Below are 17,185 nucleotides of genomic sequence, written 5' to 3'. Positions count from 1 at the left end.
GAAACAAAACTTATGTCTGCATTCATCTTCTGTATCAACAATGAATCAATCTTTTATTATTATTATTGAATGTTTCTTCCCTCTTTACCATGGTAATGGCCAGTTTCTACACAGTTGATCAGATCAACCAGCCTATTGATTTGATTTGGTCATTGAAATGGTCCCTGGATTAGGTAATTTTATATTTTTCATCATATGAATGAAAAATCATACTCACCTAGTGTTTCTTGAAAATCTGGTCAGTATTCTTCCTGCATTAACAGCACGAGTAGTGCTTGTATTAAACGGAGATCCTAGGATCCTGATTCTAAATCAGAGTCCCTGAGGGTGGGGATTAAAGAACCCCATTAACAAGTTCCTCAGGTGATTTTCCTGAAGGTCACCAATGTCCTAACTGCCAAACCAGCACCATCTTTGAAGTCCTCCTCTGGCTGAAACTTACTGCAACATGTGATGCTGTGGACTCTTCCTTCTTGCAACTCTCCCTGATTTCAGGGATCCTGACATTTCCTCCTCTCTCCAACGCCTTTGTGCCTTCTCTTTCAATCACTCCTTCACTTCCTCTGGTTCTCAAAATGTAGGACACCCTGGTTGACAATCCAACAGTGATTAAATCCAAAAGGGCAAGGGTAGCTCTTTTCCCCAAACCAGGGCACTGTTAAGAAACAAAAGAAGCATACGTGTGAGCCAGGCAAAAGCGGATGCTGTCCACTGCATCTGTGTCCACTGAGATCCTTGCAGTCAAGGATGATGTCTCTTTATTTCTAAATCCTCAACCTTTCCTGTGTTGCTTACTACTTAGGAGTCATACATTCAATTGCTGGTGGATTAATGGATGAATACATTGAATAAATAAATGCACAATTCTAACAAGAGGGTTCATAAGCATTAACTTTGCTATTGAAATAGCCTCTTAGTCCCAGCTTTTTCTAATCCATCCTAAGAACAATGGTCAAAAACTTTACATTAATCAACTTTAATCTTCCGATTAGAAACATTAAATGGCTCTTGATGTAAATGCATGCCATTGGAATTCAAGCACCTCTTTCATGTGTTCTGGATCTATCTTTTCATCATCAGCTCCTAACCCTTCACAGCTGCTAATCCTTTGTACTAGAGCTAAATGACACCATTCTTCCTTCTATAAAAATGTGTAGACATTTGTCTGTGTAAATTCCTCAAACATAAATAACTTTCTGAAATTTATCTTTGACAGAAAAACAGTCCTACTGATCTTATTGATTGTTCCACTTTTATTTTAGACTAGAGGCCCAGTGCATGAAATTTGTGCATGGGTGGGTGGGTGGGGGGAGGGTGTCCCTCAGCCCAGCCTGCACCCTCTCCAATCTGGGGCTCCTTGAGGATGTCCGACTGCCCTAGAAGGATCGGGCCTAAACGGGCAGTCGGACATCCCTCTCACAATCCAGGACTGCTGGCTCCCAAGTGCTCGCCTGCCTGCCTTCCTGATTGCCCCTAATTGCTTCTGCCTGCCAGCATGATTACCCCCTAACCACTCCCCTGCCAGCTTGATTGATGCCTAACTGCTCCCCTGCCAGCCTGCTTGCCCCTAACTGCCCTCCCCTGCAGGCCTGGTCACCCCTAACTGCCCTCCCCTGCAGGTCTGGTCCCCCCCAACTGCTCTCCCGTGCAGGCCTGGGTCCCCCCCTAACTGCCCTTCCCTACAGGCCCGGTCACCCCCAACTTCCCTCCTCTGCCGGCCTGGTCAACCCTAACTGCCCTCCCCTGTAGGCTTGATCGCCCCCAACTGCCCTCCCTTGCAGGCCTGGTCCCTCCCAACTGCCCTCCCCTGCTGGCCTGATCGCCCACAACTGCCCTCCTTTGCAGGCCCTCCCAACTGCCCTCCCCTGCCGTCCATCTTGTGGTGGCCATCTTGTGTCCACATGGGGGCAGGATCTTTGACCACATGGGGGCAGCCATCTTGTGTGTTGGAGTGATGGTCAATCTGCATATTACTCTTTTATTAGCTAGGATGTTACCCCCTACAATCAACAGTTATTTATTGAGTTCCTTCTAAGTAGAAGTCACTGAGTTTGATATAGCAAACAGAAATAAAGACTTGTCCTTTGTCCTTCATGGCCCCTGAGTTAGAAATAGCTTCTTTGGGCAAACCTCCCCCTTCAGTTTTCATCTCAGGATGTTGCTCATCTGTGGTTAAACTTAACACATCCTAATCTGTATTATTATTTTTTATTAGAGCATACCTTAATCCTATGAACAGCCTGCAAGCTTTTTCATGGGGTAGATCTAGCTAGCTCTCAGAATGTTCACAGTAGTTGCTCAGTAAACACTTGTTGACTGAGATTGAATTTATTTTTTAAAAATATATTTTATTGATTTTTTACAGAGAAGAAGGGAGAGGGATAGAGAGTTAGAAACATCGATGAGAGAGAAACATCGATCAGCTGCCTCCTGCACACCTCCTGGGGATGTGCCCGCAACCAAGGTTGTGCCCTTGACCGGAATCGAACCTGGGATCTTTCAGTCCAAAGGTCAACGCTCTATCCATGGCGCCAAACGGGTTAGGGCTGAGATTGGATTTAATCTATCCCAATCCCTTCGATTGAGAGATGAAGAGAGGCAAGTACAGAAAGAGTAAAGGAACTACTCAAGGTCAAATATCTAGTTGATATCATAGCCAGAAATAATACTTTTATTTCCTTGACATACTTTCATTTAAGTTCAAATCTTAGTGTTGGAGACTAGACCTGATTTTCTATTTCAATATTTGTGCCTTTCACATTGCACATTTGTTTGTTACATTCCCATCCCGTTCATGTATATAAGCAACTAGTGCTATTTTAATTTATCCTCATGCTAATTATTTTTCTTTCCCATGATTATTTCCATGTTTTTCAGTGTACTTTCTTCATTTCTGTCACACATCATGATTTTGTACACAAAATACGAATATTGTCTGTGTGTTCCCAGCCTCCTTTCTGATCATGTCCTGGTAATTGCGGGTCTTTTGCCAGCAACAGCAGCACATGGAACAAATGTTTCAGGGGATGAATAGAAGGGTTTCAACATGCCTATTCTGGATAGTAACTGCTAGTGAACCCATCATCATACAAATATTACCTGTATTTTTTCCTCTAAGTGCCTTCCCTATACAAGCTCGCATTCAGCCTTGCAGGCTAGATATCTGCCCAGTCACACAGCCTGTAATTTACTCTCATTGGCTTGGTGCGTTACTACAGGGAAAGGCTTAGTTCCACCTGCGGACTTCATTGCATGCCATTTTCAAAACAATTCCTTAAAAAATAACGTAAGCTACATTGCAGTATCAATATCCTAGAGGTTTTTCCGTTGTTTCTATAACACATAGGAAAAGCATCGTTTTTACTTTCCCTTTTGTTGATTGTCTTTTGCCAATTACTGTCTTAAATAATATTAATGAAGCCTTTCCCCTTGTCCACTCCGTGCTTACTAAGCTCTACAAAATCCTTTAGAAAACTGACAAAATCGTCAAAAACTTTTATAAAAAGTATACCCATGGGCTTTCTATGTTAGTAATACTTATCGAGCTCCTCAAACAGCTCCATTAGGTAAATGAGATATGATTTTCTTTTTTTTTTTCAGAATCACAATAGGAATTGTGCTTCAGTATGCCTTCCTCATAACGATAGAAATCTTCTAGCTACTTAAGGTGAACAGTCCAGGTGCAGTCCCCTAAAAAGTACCTAACACAGTGCCTGGGACAAGGCAGTGCCAACAGTTGTCTCTTTCTTCCCTCTGTAACTCAGGTTAGGATGGGTGCCTTTGGTGCCAGGATAGACAGAAAACTCGAGGACTTGAGATCTTCACTTGTGCTAATGGGCCGCTTCTCTTCTCCATGTTCTCATTTGTAAACCAGGTGCTTGCAATCAGTTGTCTCAAAGGCTCCTTTTAGCATGTTTTTATCAAGGATTCTAAACCTGTATTGGCCCACAGTTTCGAATTCAATGTTCATTTTTCAAAACATTTGCTAGTCTGAGATCTTTCCCTCGTCTCGTTCATAGTTAACGCTCGACATCTGGCACATTTATTATAAATTCATTGTGTGACTACCTCTCTATAGAAAAAGATAAATTGGAGCATGGCTATCTTTTCCAGCAAAAGACAAGGTAAACAAACACCCTTCTCATAATTCCTGAATATATTTTTTTATTTTTTTCTCTTTTAGTACTTTTGCTTCTCTTTTTTCTTTTGTTTTTGTTCTCTCTCTTCTCCTCTCTCTCTGCCTTTTCCTTCCTCCCTCCCTCCCTCCCTCTGCCTTTTCCTTCCTTCCCTTCCTTCCTTCCTTCCTTCCTTCCTTCCTTCCTTCCTTCCTTCCTTCCTTCCTTCCTTCCTTCCTTCCTTCCTTCCTTCCTTCCTTCCACAACTGTGAATGGTCTCAAATGACCTTTCCATGGCTTTCTGCTTTTTAGATCTATACTCACAGGATATCAGAATTACAAAGACATTTTAGAAGTATATGTTATAGTAGAAAGAGAATCAAATTTTCAATTCATAAGTCGTACATTGTGAGCCTTTAGGAATACTACCTAACTTCCCTGGTTCTCCACCTGTAAAAGGAAGCTTATAATACTAAACACTTTTCCGCAGACTACACAAGCAATGGTATAATGCACACTGCAAATATTTCTACCCAAATGCTGGTTGTTATTACGATACAGTCCTCTAGTCTTCTCATTGGCTTGGCGGTCCCTGGGAGACTGGTGCTTAAATTCATTTTTGAATTCTAGTTTGCATCAGACACGTTGCAGCTTTAAAGGAATGGCCGGCATAAGCGTTCCTGTTTCCACACGGGCTGTCTTTCCTTTTTAAAGCACGATGACTGTGCTCTGACAAAGGCCTCTCTCCTGTGACAGCCACTTGCTGGGGGTTTTGTCTGAGTGCCTGTTAGAGCAGAACGTGTGATTTACTGTTTGTTGCGAAAGTGAAAGAGATTTTGACAAGTGGAGAAATGGAGAAAGTCTCAGCTTTGTTCATTAACATGCAATCCTCTGTGTACGTACGTTAGGGGCGGGAGACAAAGTAGGGAGGGTTAGACATGTGAGTACTAAACTTGAAGATTAATTTGATTATGGAAACAGGTCTGTGTCTGGCAGAAACACATGGCACTCCAGTCCTCGGCCCTCAGTGTTTGGGAAGCAGGCCTCATTTAATTGGTAAATCATCTGTCTCGCATTGTCCTCCACCAGCATTATCTAGGAGGCAGCTGCCTACCTTGGCTAATTTAAATAAGATTTAGCAGGATAGCCTCCTGTCCCTCCTGCCAGGGCATTCACAGGATCAAATTAATGTTGATTGGCATTCCCCACCCAGCCATCAGTGATTCACAGATAAGATTCTTTTACTGATCCACGCCAGGAGGAGTTAAATGAGGATGTCTTTATTGCCTGCTTTTCATTGGAGAGGTTTGGCCCATTCTCCGTTTTCTAATTTTCTTTATTTGTCTGCAAGATTTACTGTGTGAGCAGCTGTCACGCATGCAGGTGGGGACTCCTCAAAGCATCCTGGGCAAATTCCTGCGATTCCAGGCCACTTTCCTGGTTTACCTTTCTCTTTTTCAAAAAGGGCAGCTAACACTCTAGGGCAGTGGTCGGCAAACTGCGGTTCGCGAGCCGCGGTTTGCCGCTCTGTTGACTAATGAGTTTGCCGACCACTGCTCTAGGTGACTGGGAAAATTATTAGCACATGAGTGGTATAATATCAGCTGCAGTCTTCTACATTTAAGTTTTAAAAACAATAAATTAAAACTGTATTGAGGGAAGAAAGACTGAAATAGATTCTAAGAATTACAAAAAAATAGAGGGAAGAAAGGAATAGAATGAGGAATAGAATATAAGTAAAAAAAGTAGCTGAAGTCCTAGCTGGTTTGGTTCAGTGGATACAGCGTCGGCCTGTGGACTGAGGGGTCCCAGGTTTGATTCTGGTCAAGGGTACATGCTCGGGTTGCAGGCTTGGCCCCCAGTATGGGGCATGCAGGAGACAGCCAATCAATAATTTTCATCGATGTTTCTATCTCTCTCTCTCACTTCCCCTCTGAAATCAATAAAAATACATTTTTAAAAATGTAGCTGAGGATTCAGGTATAAATGTCACTAAAATCTTGCTCAAGATCTAGATTATTTCCACAATTAGTTTGCTTTTTGTAGACACATCTAGATACTGGTTCTTCAGAGTGCACTGTGTGGCCCACATAACTTTCACCCAGTCACCTAGAGGGTTAGTTGCCGTTTTTGAAAAAGACAAAGGTAAACCAGGCAAGTGGCCTGAAATTGTGGGAATTTACCCAGTATGCTTTGAGGAGTCCCCACCTGTGTGTGACAGCTGCTCACACAATGAATTAAGTACTTCCCCTCATTTTTTTTCATGTCTAAACATCATCCCTTTCTTTATAGAAGTTAACACACCATGAATGTGGTATGTAGGTATCGCATCCATGTTTTTAACTTTAACTTCATGTGCATTTATCAATAAAATTATATGTATCACACTGTATTTTTATCTTTAAAATTTATATACTAAATATCCTTCTGCAGCTTGCTTTTTCTGTCAATATTAATGATTACCATATGTGTATTTTTGCACTTAATTATATTTTATCTCTTTTAATTATTGCATAATATGTCACAAACCACTGTATCCTTTCTTCCCCTAGTGGACATTTGATTTTTCCTATATTTTTGTTTTTGCTGTATGTAACTACAATGCTTCACTGAATATCTTTGAAGACTTCTGTGTTCTTGCTCACATCTTTTTGATCAGTCAAATAAGTCTGTTTTTAACCATTTTGTCATAATCTGAATCTGGATTTCAAGACTTCTAGAGACCACTATGGCAATCAACCTGAATATCCAGGGCAACATGTTCACGAAGCTCCCAGTGCGTGGCCTGTTGCAATGATATTACTTAATACGAAGCCAGTGTCAAAATCAACAAAACTAGAAAGTGTCCTAAGGGAAGTTGATGTAGAGTTGAAAATGAGAAGTAAATATCTATATGAAGGTGAAATTGTCTGGTGAAGCGATATAAAAAATTCACAGGTATGATAATATTTTATTTGAAACTTTGAAACTAGGCAAGATTTTCACATGAAGAAATGAAAAACAAAAATTCCTGATCTAAAAAACATGCCACATGATTAAAGCTGTGGCAACAGGATATAAAAATGGAGCTCGGCCAAGTTTGGTTTAAGACCAAAGAGAAGTTCTAGATCACCTTTGTGGAATATGCATAGAAAATGGTTAAAAATTGTTTTCATTTATAAAACAACAACATATTTTCAAGAAACATCTTACTACCTGTATCTTCAGTCTCCTAAAGAAAATGGAGAGGTTGAGAGAAATTGAAAGGACCTGTGTAGAGAGAGGATTTGTTGAAGTGCTTCCTCTCCCACGCTGTTCCCACAATGAAGCAGGTACGGGGAGTGCCTATTCCTTACCTCAAGACTAGTGGCAACCTCAAAGATGTATTAATCATGTGCTTTTATTCTTATTCTTTGACATCTTGGGGCCCAGCTAACAACTGGAGGGCCTGTCCCCCTCCCAATGATAGCTAGTTTCTAGAGATAGCAAACAACTCACCTGGCAACTGCCTTTCATCAGTAAATCTCAACCAATCCAGAGCCTAGTCCCCCACCCGACTTCCTCCCCAGGCTCTCACATTCCAGGCCAGGATCCCCCTGCCCTACTCACCACAGTGCCAGGTACCAGTAAGCTAGGGCAAACCCGGTACCCCAGAGCTCACTTAAGTTATTCAAACTAGCTGACTCTAAGCCTGCTTGCTCTGCCTGGCCCATTCCTTCCAACAGAAACCACAATAAAGCTTCCTCCCCCCCACCACACACACTTTTCCCCTCACTCCCTCTGCCTTCTGACTGACCCTGGTGCTTCCCCATGTGGTACCACTTGGCATCCTGTGCCTCCTGCTTCTAATGGTTTCATAACCATCATGTCCATGTCTTCAGGTCTTTCCATACCTGGTTAAAACAAACCCCAGGTTTCCTTAAAACAGAAGAGCATTTGGAAACTTGGTATGGCTGTAAAATTTAAAAAATATATATTTTTTATTGATTTTTCACAGAGAGGAAGGCAGAGGGATAGAGAGTTAGAAACATCGATGAGAGAGAGACATCGATCAGCTGCCTCCTGCACATCCCCCACTGGGGATGTGCCCGCAACCAAGGTACATGCCCTTGACTGGAATCGAACCCGGGACCCCTCAGTCCCCAGGCCGACGCTCTAGCCACTGAGCCAAACCTGTCAGGGCTGTAAAATTTAAATGGTAAGGGACTGGATGAGGCAGCCTGTGATAGCTGCTTTTGGGAAGTCACTATGCCATTCAGGATCTCCAAAAATTCAATGCCAAGGTAGGATCAAAAGATATTTATTGGAAGAACCCATGTGAAGGATAAAGGAAGAGGAAACAGGAGTAGGCAGGGACAACCTTCCACCATGATGTAGGTCTAATACCAGTGAATGGGAAGAGAGGAGGAAAATTAAGTAGAAAGTGCTTCAGGTAGCTGCTCAGTCCTGTAAGACTCAGCTGCACTGATGGAGAGTCACTGAGCTGAAGTGCTCATTGGAAGAATCCGCATCAGGCAGTACTGGGTGTTACTTAGTACCCTTGCATGCTCAGTCACTGTGCAGAAGATTGTCAGGAGAGTGTGGCCTTGGATAAAAGACTTGATTGATCTGAAGTTCCCCTGTGGTCCCCACAGCAATTTATCTTAAGGAAGATCTGAGTGGAATACATCAGATCAGAGACGGCCCACCTTGGGTGTTGCTCATGAACCAGTCATGGCCACATAAGTGAAATGTGAAACTGCTTGGGAGACTCCTGGAGGTGCAATAAGATCTCTGCAGTAACAGACTGCAAGTGTACCTCTGGGTGCTCAAGGGCTGAGGGAGGAATGATAATTGACCAACGAGGGGAGTTTGACTGTGTCAAGGGAAGTGTCTATGAGAGACCCTCAGTGTTACAGTGAGAGAAAGTATATTAAAAACTTCCCCAAGGCATTCCACAGAAGAAAAAAATTGGTAAGTGTATATTACACACACACACACACACACACACACACACCTGCTAAGGCCAGAAAGCACCAAAGCTACCTTTCCATAATACCAGTCCAGTAAGACTTTTCCTGTTCCCTTATCATCCTTTCCTCCACCGGCCCTAATCCTGGAGATATCATAAACCTCAGTTAGTGTCTTGGAGAAGGAGAGACTACATGACAAGGCAGAGAAAAAATAAATAAAAGCAAGTCACATCTCTTTTACTCTGTAGAATTCTCACTTGCAGTAGCTTCAAAACACATACAGCGTTCTCCCTGAGAGGAGTCTAAAATTTAAGAATTTCCCCATCTAATTTATTTCCAGTGATATTTTAGTCATTAATGGTATCTTCATCTTTGTGATATTATCCTATATAATAAAAGAGTAATATGCAAATTAACCATCACTCCGCTACACCCACAAGCCACGCCCACAAGCCAATCAGGAGCAAATATGCAAATAAACCTAACCAAGATGGCTACAGCCACAGAGAGCAGGAGGGAGGCTTGGGTTTCCCTGGCGATGGAGGAAGCCAAGCTTTCTGCCTGCCCTTGCCGGCCTAGGCCTCCACTCAAGGCTACAAAGTTTCAATGATAGAAGATACATAAACCCAAACAGAAATGGCGGCAGCCACGGAGCTGGAAAGAGCAGGAGGCTAGGGTTGCCCCCGGCGATGGAGGAAGCCAAGCTTTCCACACACCCTGGCCGGCCCAGGCCTCCGCTCCAGGCTACAAAGTTTCAATTATAGAAGATAAATAAATCCCAAGAGAAATGACTGCCACCACGGAGCAAGCAGAAGGCTTGGCTCTGCTCCAGGCTACAAAGTTTCAATTGTAGAAGATAAATAAACCCCAAATCCCAGGACCTCCGCTTGGGTCGCCAGGGGGCGTGGCCGGGCTGCAAACCACCACAGGCCCCTCCCCCAGGCTGCCCCACACTCCAAGGGAACCCCCAACCTGATCCAGGACACCCTTCAGGGCAAATCAGCTGGCCCCCACCCGTGCACCAGGCCTCTATCCTATCTAATAAAAGAGTAATATACAGATTGACCATCACTCCAACACACAAGATGGCTGCCCCCATGTGGTCAGAGCTCCTGCCCCCATGTGGACACATGATGGCCAGCAGGGGAGGTCAGTTGGGAGGGACCAGGCTTGCAGGGGAGGGCAGTTAGGGGTGACCAGGCCTGCAGGGGAGGGCAGTTAGGGGCAAACAGGCTGGCAGGGGAGCAGTTAGGCATCAATCAGGCTGGCAGGGGAGTGGTTAGGGGGTGATCAGGCTGGCAGGCAAAAGCGGTTAGGGGCAATCAGGAAGGCAGGCAGGTGATCAGTTGGGAGCCAGCAGTCCTGGATTGTGAGAGGGATGTCCGACTGCCCACTGGGATCGGGCCTAAATGGGCTGTCGGACATCCCTCGAGGGGTCCCAGATTGGAGAGGGTGCAGGCTGGGTTGAGGGCCCCCGTTCCCCCTGTGCACCAATTTCATGCACCGGGCCTCTAGTAAGAAATATTTTCAGTGTGTTATGATGTTTCATCTGTCTTTTCTGCCCTAAGAGGGCAATCATCATCTCTCTCTTATTTAGAAGTTTATTCCTAGATCTAAGCAGAGTCCCTAGCATATAGAACTCATTCAATATATGCCTAGTGAGTGAATACAGCAGAATAGTCACTCAAAAATTATTTTATTACTCGAGAGAAAACCAAAAATGTAAGAACAAACTGTATGGAATAGCCGACAATTAGAGAAATGTGGCTGTGGGTTTCTCAAAGAAAACACATGACTTAGAAACATACCAGCCTAATCTGAAAAATCTGAATATCACATTTATACATGTGATGAAAATCATAAGCTCAGAGCAAAACTGCTGTGCTTATAAGCATTTGCCATCAGCAGATAATTTTGTACCTTATACCATAAAGAAACCCACTACAGCAGTTGGCTGATGTTCATAATTAATATCTTGTAATAACCCCAATGCCTTTATTTCTATGTGAATATCTATGATAAAACTGCTAATAAACTTCTTTCTCAACATGAATAACAATCACATTTCCTCTGGTAAAAAGACATGCAAGTGTATTTTCCTTCGTAAATGAGAGTTAGAGCCAATGAAGGCAACAACTCTTTTTATCTCTGTAACTCTATTGCAGTAAAATGGAAATATAGAATTCTAGCAGAATGCCATGCATTATTTCCTCCTTAAAAATCAGCTTCTTTAGTGCCACAATGAATACTAATTTATAGACTTCTTAAATATCCTCTTATAACATTTTTTTAAACATAAGATAGCTAATATCTCTGAGTTAAAACATATTAGAATAACATTACCCAAAGCTGCCACTGTAGAACAGCAGCTTCCTGGCTGAAAGATGACGTTTCCTGCTGGGCCGAAAGCGAATACAGCGTTATTAGGAAAGCCTTGCTTCTGACTTTAATGGGTGGCAACTACAACCAACAGGCCTAATCCAGTGGGAGAACTGTAGTACAAATCATTTTAAGCTTGAACATCCTCACATACAGTGAGGACAGCTAGTTGGTTTGTTTAGGAATTTGAACCTTTATATTTATTCCAAATTTGATTTGTTTGTTTACACAAGAATGAGTTATGCTTCAGGAAGTTGGAGAGGGGACCCTGATGGTCTCTGTCCACTGTGCCCCCAGGAATAGAACACTCTTACAGCCCTGGGGTATGAGCTGGAGGCTGTGGGGTGAAAACAGTAAAACAGAAGGAGGAGGAGCCCCTTAGAAATGATGACTCTAATCTCCTCTTCAATACTGATACTAGAAGAAACAAAGACAGTCTGAATCCATGCCCTGATTTTGAACAAGGATATCCACCCATGAGAGCCCAGCTTTCTGTTTGAAAATAACAATAACAAGAAACTCAGAAAACTATTTATTTGAATAGCACTTTCACGTAACAGTTTTTCAAGCACTCTCTGGGACATTTAATTTGGTCTCTGTTAAAACCTCTCCTTCCACCATATCTTCTTCTATATATATAAAAGCCTAAGTGACCGAACAACTGGTCGACTGGTTGCTATGACCCATACTGACCACCAGGGGGCAGACGCTCAATACAGGAGCTGCACCCTGGTGGTCAGTGCGCTCCTGCAGCCAACTTCCCACACCCGGCCAACCTCCTGCAGTCCCTCCCCCTGGCTGGCCAGCCCCCCTAATCGGCTCCTATCAGGGGGGCCAGCTGGCCAACCTCCGTGGTCTTTCCCCCCAGCGGCCAGCCAACTTCCCACAGTCCCTCCCCCCTCTACCCCTATCCTGCCGGCCAGCCTCCTGTGGTCCCTCCCCCCCACCCCCGACAGGCCGGCTCCCCCAATCAGCACCAATCACCAGCCAGGCTGAGGGATCCCACCTGTGCATGAATTCGTATTTTATAAGAAAGCAGCCAGCCCTAACTGGTTTGGCTCAGTGGATAGAGCGTCGGCCTACGGACTGAAGGGTCCCAGGTTCGATTCCGGTCAAAGGCATGTACCTTGGTTGCGGGCACATCCCTAGTCGGGGGTGTGCAGGAGGCAGCTCATCGATGTTTCTCTCTCATCGATGTTTCTAACTCTCTATCCCTCTCCCTTCCTCTCTGTAAAAAATCAATAAAATATATTAAAAAAAAAAAAAGAAAGAAAGCAGCCAGAGCTATTATTTTTCTTGTTGTATAGATAGGAAACTAAGGCTTAGATGCGTATAATGGTTTGCTCAAGATCACACAGTTATTAATGGCAAAGTTAAGGCTGGAACTCAAATATTTGACTCCTGGCTTAATTCTGATTTTAAATACTTCTTTAGCTACAATATACTTGTTTGTGAATATATTACAAAATCTCACAATTTATATTGTATATTCTTCCTATTTCCAAACTACAATTCTTCAATCTTAAAAAGTTAAAGACTGCCTTACTGTTAATCCTATTCTTAATGGGGAGGGGGGGAGGGGGAAATGGAGTAATAATCATATAGGTTATCTTAGTTTATTTCTCTTTAGAATAAATAGCTGTATTTAGCTAATGTTTCCTAATAAGGGGTAGGCTAAAATGATAGCAAATACCAGTGTAACATTAATATTGGGGAAACCCAAAGAGCATAAAGCATTTGAGTCAACACTTTAAGTACAGAAATATAGAGAGATGAGTTTCAGAGAACACTAGATCTGTGTCAGTAAAGAAAGGAACAATTGGAAGCCAGTTACATGCATTTACTCTGACATAGTGCTTGGAGGTACAAGGGCCATGAGAGTAGAAACTTTTTCCTTGTAGGGCCTGTGCTCCCTTCTCACCAAACAGCAGTCAGGCCTGCTCCCCCTTAATCTTTCTTAAATGTGACCTTGGGGTAGAACAGGGCTGAGATTTGATAGGACACTAATGGGAAGCTGTTGCAAGCAGGAAACATTGATAAAGAAAGTTGGTTCTCCATGTCTATACAAGGTTATCTAAGTCCTCTGGGTACTGGGACTTGGCTTCAAGCATAAAAATGGAAGTGAATGACTAGTGTGTGTGTTGGGGGAGGGTAATAATGTGAGAATGAAAATGACAGAGGACTGATAGGCCAGCAGATAGATACTGACATCACCAATGATGATGCTAGAGGGCAAAGTGAAAAGAAAAAACAGTGAGTCAGTTACTGAAAACCTCAAGGAATAAAAAATGACAATACAAAGGAAGAGGGCAAGTGATGAAGTTTGATGGCCTGGAATGCAAAGGAAGAAGAAAGAATTATTTTTGACATATTGGAGAGCAAAGAGCACACCTACCCCTTCTCAATACATGGAGTGTGAGGACAAATGACCTTTGAGAGAGAGTGGACATTTTTCAGTTTGGCAAGATGAAGAAACCAAAGAAGAGGTGAAGGATATAGAGAAGACAATTAATAAAGGCCATACCTTTCACAAGGCACCTTGAAAATGTTGGGAGGGTGTGGATAGGTAAGAGATTTGTCACATTGTGAATATACAGAGCAGTATGTTTTTGGGTAAGGGTAGATGGAGGTTTGGGTGATGTATCATGTTGATGATGACTTACAATAGCTGTATCCAATGAACATTAGAACCCCTTGTACAACTTTCAAACAGTAGGATCTATCCTGAACAATTAATTTTGAATTTCAGGGTAGGAGATTGAGCACTCATATTTCTTAAAAGCCCTTCAAATAATTCTCCGTAAAGCTGAGAATCAGTATTTTAGAAAAAGATAGGTGAGCAGCTGAAAGTGTAGAGACTTGTCAGGATGTTATACATATTGGTCTTTGGTCTATTGGAGTCAGCATGGGAATGAGTTTGAAAGGCCATTTAATATCACTGACTTCTGTTTTCCCAGTGGCCCATGGGAGGGTGGAAGGGAAGGAGATAGAGACTCAGAACTACCCAGTGTGAAAGAGCACACTGTTTAGAGTGAGAAGGGAAATAAGCCATATCACCACTTTAGTGTAAAGAGAAGAATAGCAGAGACAATATTGGAAGCTATCAGGAACGTATTTTTATTGTTTTAAACCTAAATTTGAAATAACTGTATTTTTTAAAAGCTAAGAAAATAGTGAATCAGTAAAATTGCAAGATACAAACCAACATATAAGATCAGTTTTATTTATATATACTAAGGGTAAAACATCTGGAAAACAAATAAAAAAAAAACCTATTCTATTTACAATAACATCAAAATAATAAAATCCTTAGGAATAACGTTAACCAAAGAAGTGAAAGAGCTGCACATTGAAAAGTTTTTTGCTGAAAGAAATTGAAGAAGATACAAACAAATGGAACAACATCCTGTGGTTATGGATCGGAAGAATTAATATTGTTAAAATGACCATATACCCAAATCAATCTACAGATTCAGCACAATTCTCACCAAAATACCAAAGGAATTCCTCACAGAAATAGGAAAATAATCCTAAAATTTGCATGGACCCACAAAAGGCCCTAAATGGCCCAAAAGAGCACAGCCTGCAAGGAATTCTTACCATTTGCAACAGCATGGATGGACCTGGAGAGCATTATGCTGAGCGAAATCATCCAGTCAGAGAAAGATAAATATCACATGATTTCACTCATTTGTGGAATATATTGAACAACATAAACTGATGAACAAAAACAAATCCAGAGACAGAGAAGCATTGATCAGACCGTCAAACCTCAGAGGGAAGGTAGGGGAGAGAAGGGGTAAGGGGGAGAGATCAACCAAAGGACTTCTATGCATGCATATAAGCCTAACCAATGGACACAGACACCAGGAAGGTGAGGGCATGAGTGTGTGTGTGGGGGGGTGGGGGGGAGCAATGGGGAGATAAGAACACATATGTAATACCTTAATCAATAAAATAAATAAATTAATTAATTAATTAATACATTAATGGTAATGGGTTATATCTTATAGAATAAGGTGTGAATCTATGGGTTCACACACACACACAAAAACACAACAACAAAAAACAAATGAGTAAAGGAAGAAAGAAAAGAGAAGGAAGGAAAGAAAGAAGAGAGGAAGGAGGGATGGAGAAAGCAAAGCTCTTCCAGTAAATACTAAGTAATAAATATAAGAGGAATAATATAATTTAAAAATTACAATTTGGCAATTGCCATAGTAAAAATTGTTTTCAACAAGAATCATCAATAGATGCTCAAATTCAGAGGCTAAAGTATGATGATATAGAAAATTTACATGATTTCAAATTATTTCTCCACATGATGCTTACTAAGTACAAATGGAAAGGCAGTAAGAATAAGGCAGTCACCACCTTAACCAAGTGACCAGAGTTAACAATAGCAGTAATAGTGTATTTTATTTCAATTGAGATATAATTTACATGTAATAAATTTCACTTCCTTCAGTGAATAATTCTTCATTTTTAGAACGTCTAGCATTCTTTATTTCTTCGTATAGATTGAAGTTTCTGTCTGATATTGCATTCCTTTTGCCTGAAGGAGTTCACTTAACATTTCTTGTAGTACAGGTCAACTGGTAATTTACTTCTCAATTTTTGTTTCCCTGAGAAACTCTTATTTCTCTTTCAGTTTTATAAGATATTTTTACTAGCTATAGACTCCAGTCCTGACAGTCCTGCTTCTACACACAGCATTTTACAGATGTTACTTAAATTGCATAATTTCTGATAAGTATGCTGTAATTCTTATCTTTGTTCCTCTGTATCTAATACATTGTTTTCCCCTCTCTGGCTGTTTTAAAAGATCTGTGATTTGATATCTGTCATTATTTTTGGAATATTCTGTCATTATCTTTTGAGATATTTCTTCTATCTTCTGTTGTTTCTTTCTTTTCCTCTGGGAGCCCAATTACATGTATGTCAGACATTGGATGTTATTTTACAACTAGAGGCCCAGTGCATAAATTCATGTATGGGTGGGGTCCAGCTGGCCTGCCCAAAATGGGGCCAATCTGGCCATGCTGGCCGGGAGAGGGGCCTCGGGTGGTTGGTTGGCTGGCCGGCCCCGCCCCCTGGTCAAACTCCAGGTCAAGGAGACAATTTGCATATTAGCCTTTTATTATATAGGACTAGAGGCCCGGTGCACAAAATTCGTGCAGGGGGGGAGTTGTCCTTCAGCACAGCCTGCACCCTCTCCAATCTGGGACCCCTCGAGGATGTCCGACTGCCCGTTTAGGCCCGATCCCAGTAGGATTGAGCCTAAACGGGCAGTCGGACATTCCTCTCACAATCCAGGACTGCTGGCTCCCAACTGCTCCCCTGCCTGCCTTCCTGATTGCCCCTAACTGCTTCTGCCTGCCAGCCTGATCGCACCCTAACCACTCCCCTGCCAGCCTGATTGATGCCTAACTGCTCCCCTGCCAGCCTGTTTGCCCGCAACTGCCCCCTCCTGCAGGCCTGGTCACCCCTAACTGCCCTCCCCTGCAGACCTGGTCCCTCCCAACTGCCCTCCCCTGTTGGCCTGATCACCCACAACTGCCCTCCCTTGCAGGCCTGGTCCCTCCCAACTGCCCTTCCCTGCTGGCCATCTTGTGGTGGCCATCTTGTGTCCACATGGGGGCAGCCATCTTTGACCACATGGGGGTAGCCATCTTGTGTGTTAGAGTGATAATCAATTTGCATATTACTCTTTTATTAGATAGGATAGAGGCCTGGTGCATGGGTGGGGGCCAGCTGGTT

The sequence above is a fragment of the Plecotus auritus genome (assembly GCF_963455305.1).
Source record: "Plecotus auritus genome assembly, chromosome: 12".
NCBI classification, from domain to species: domain Eukaryota; kingdom Metazoa; phylum Chordata; class Mammalia; order Chiroptera; family Vespertilionidae; genus Plecotus; species Plecotus auritus.
This window is presented reverse-complemented; position numbering follows the sequence as displayed.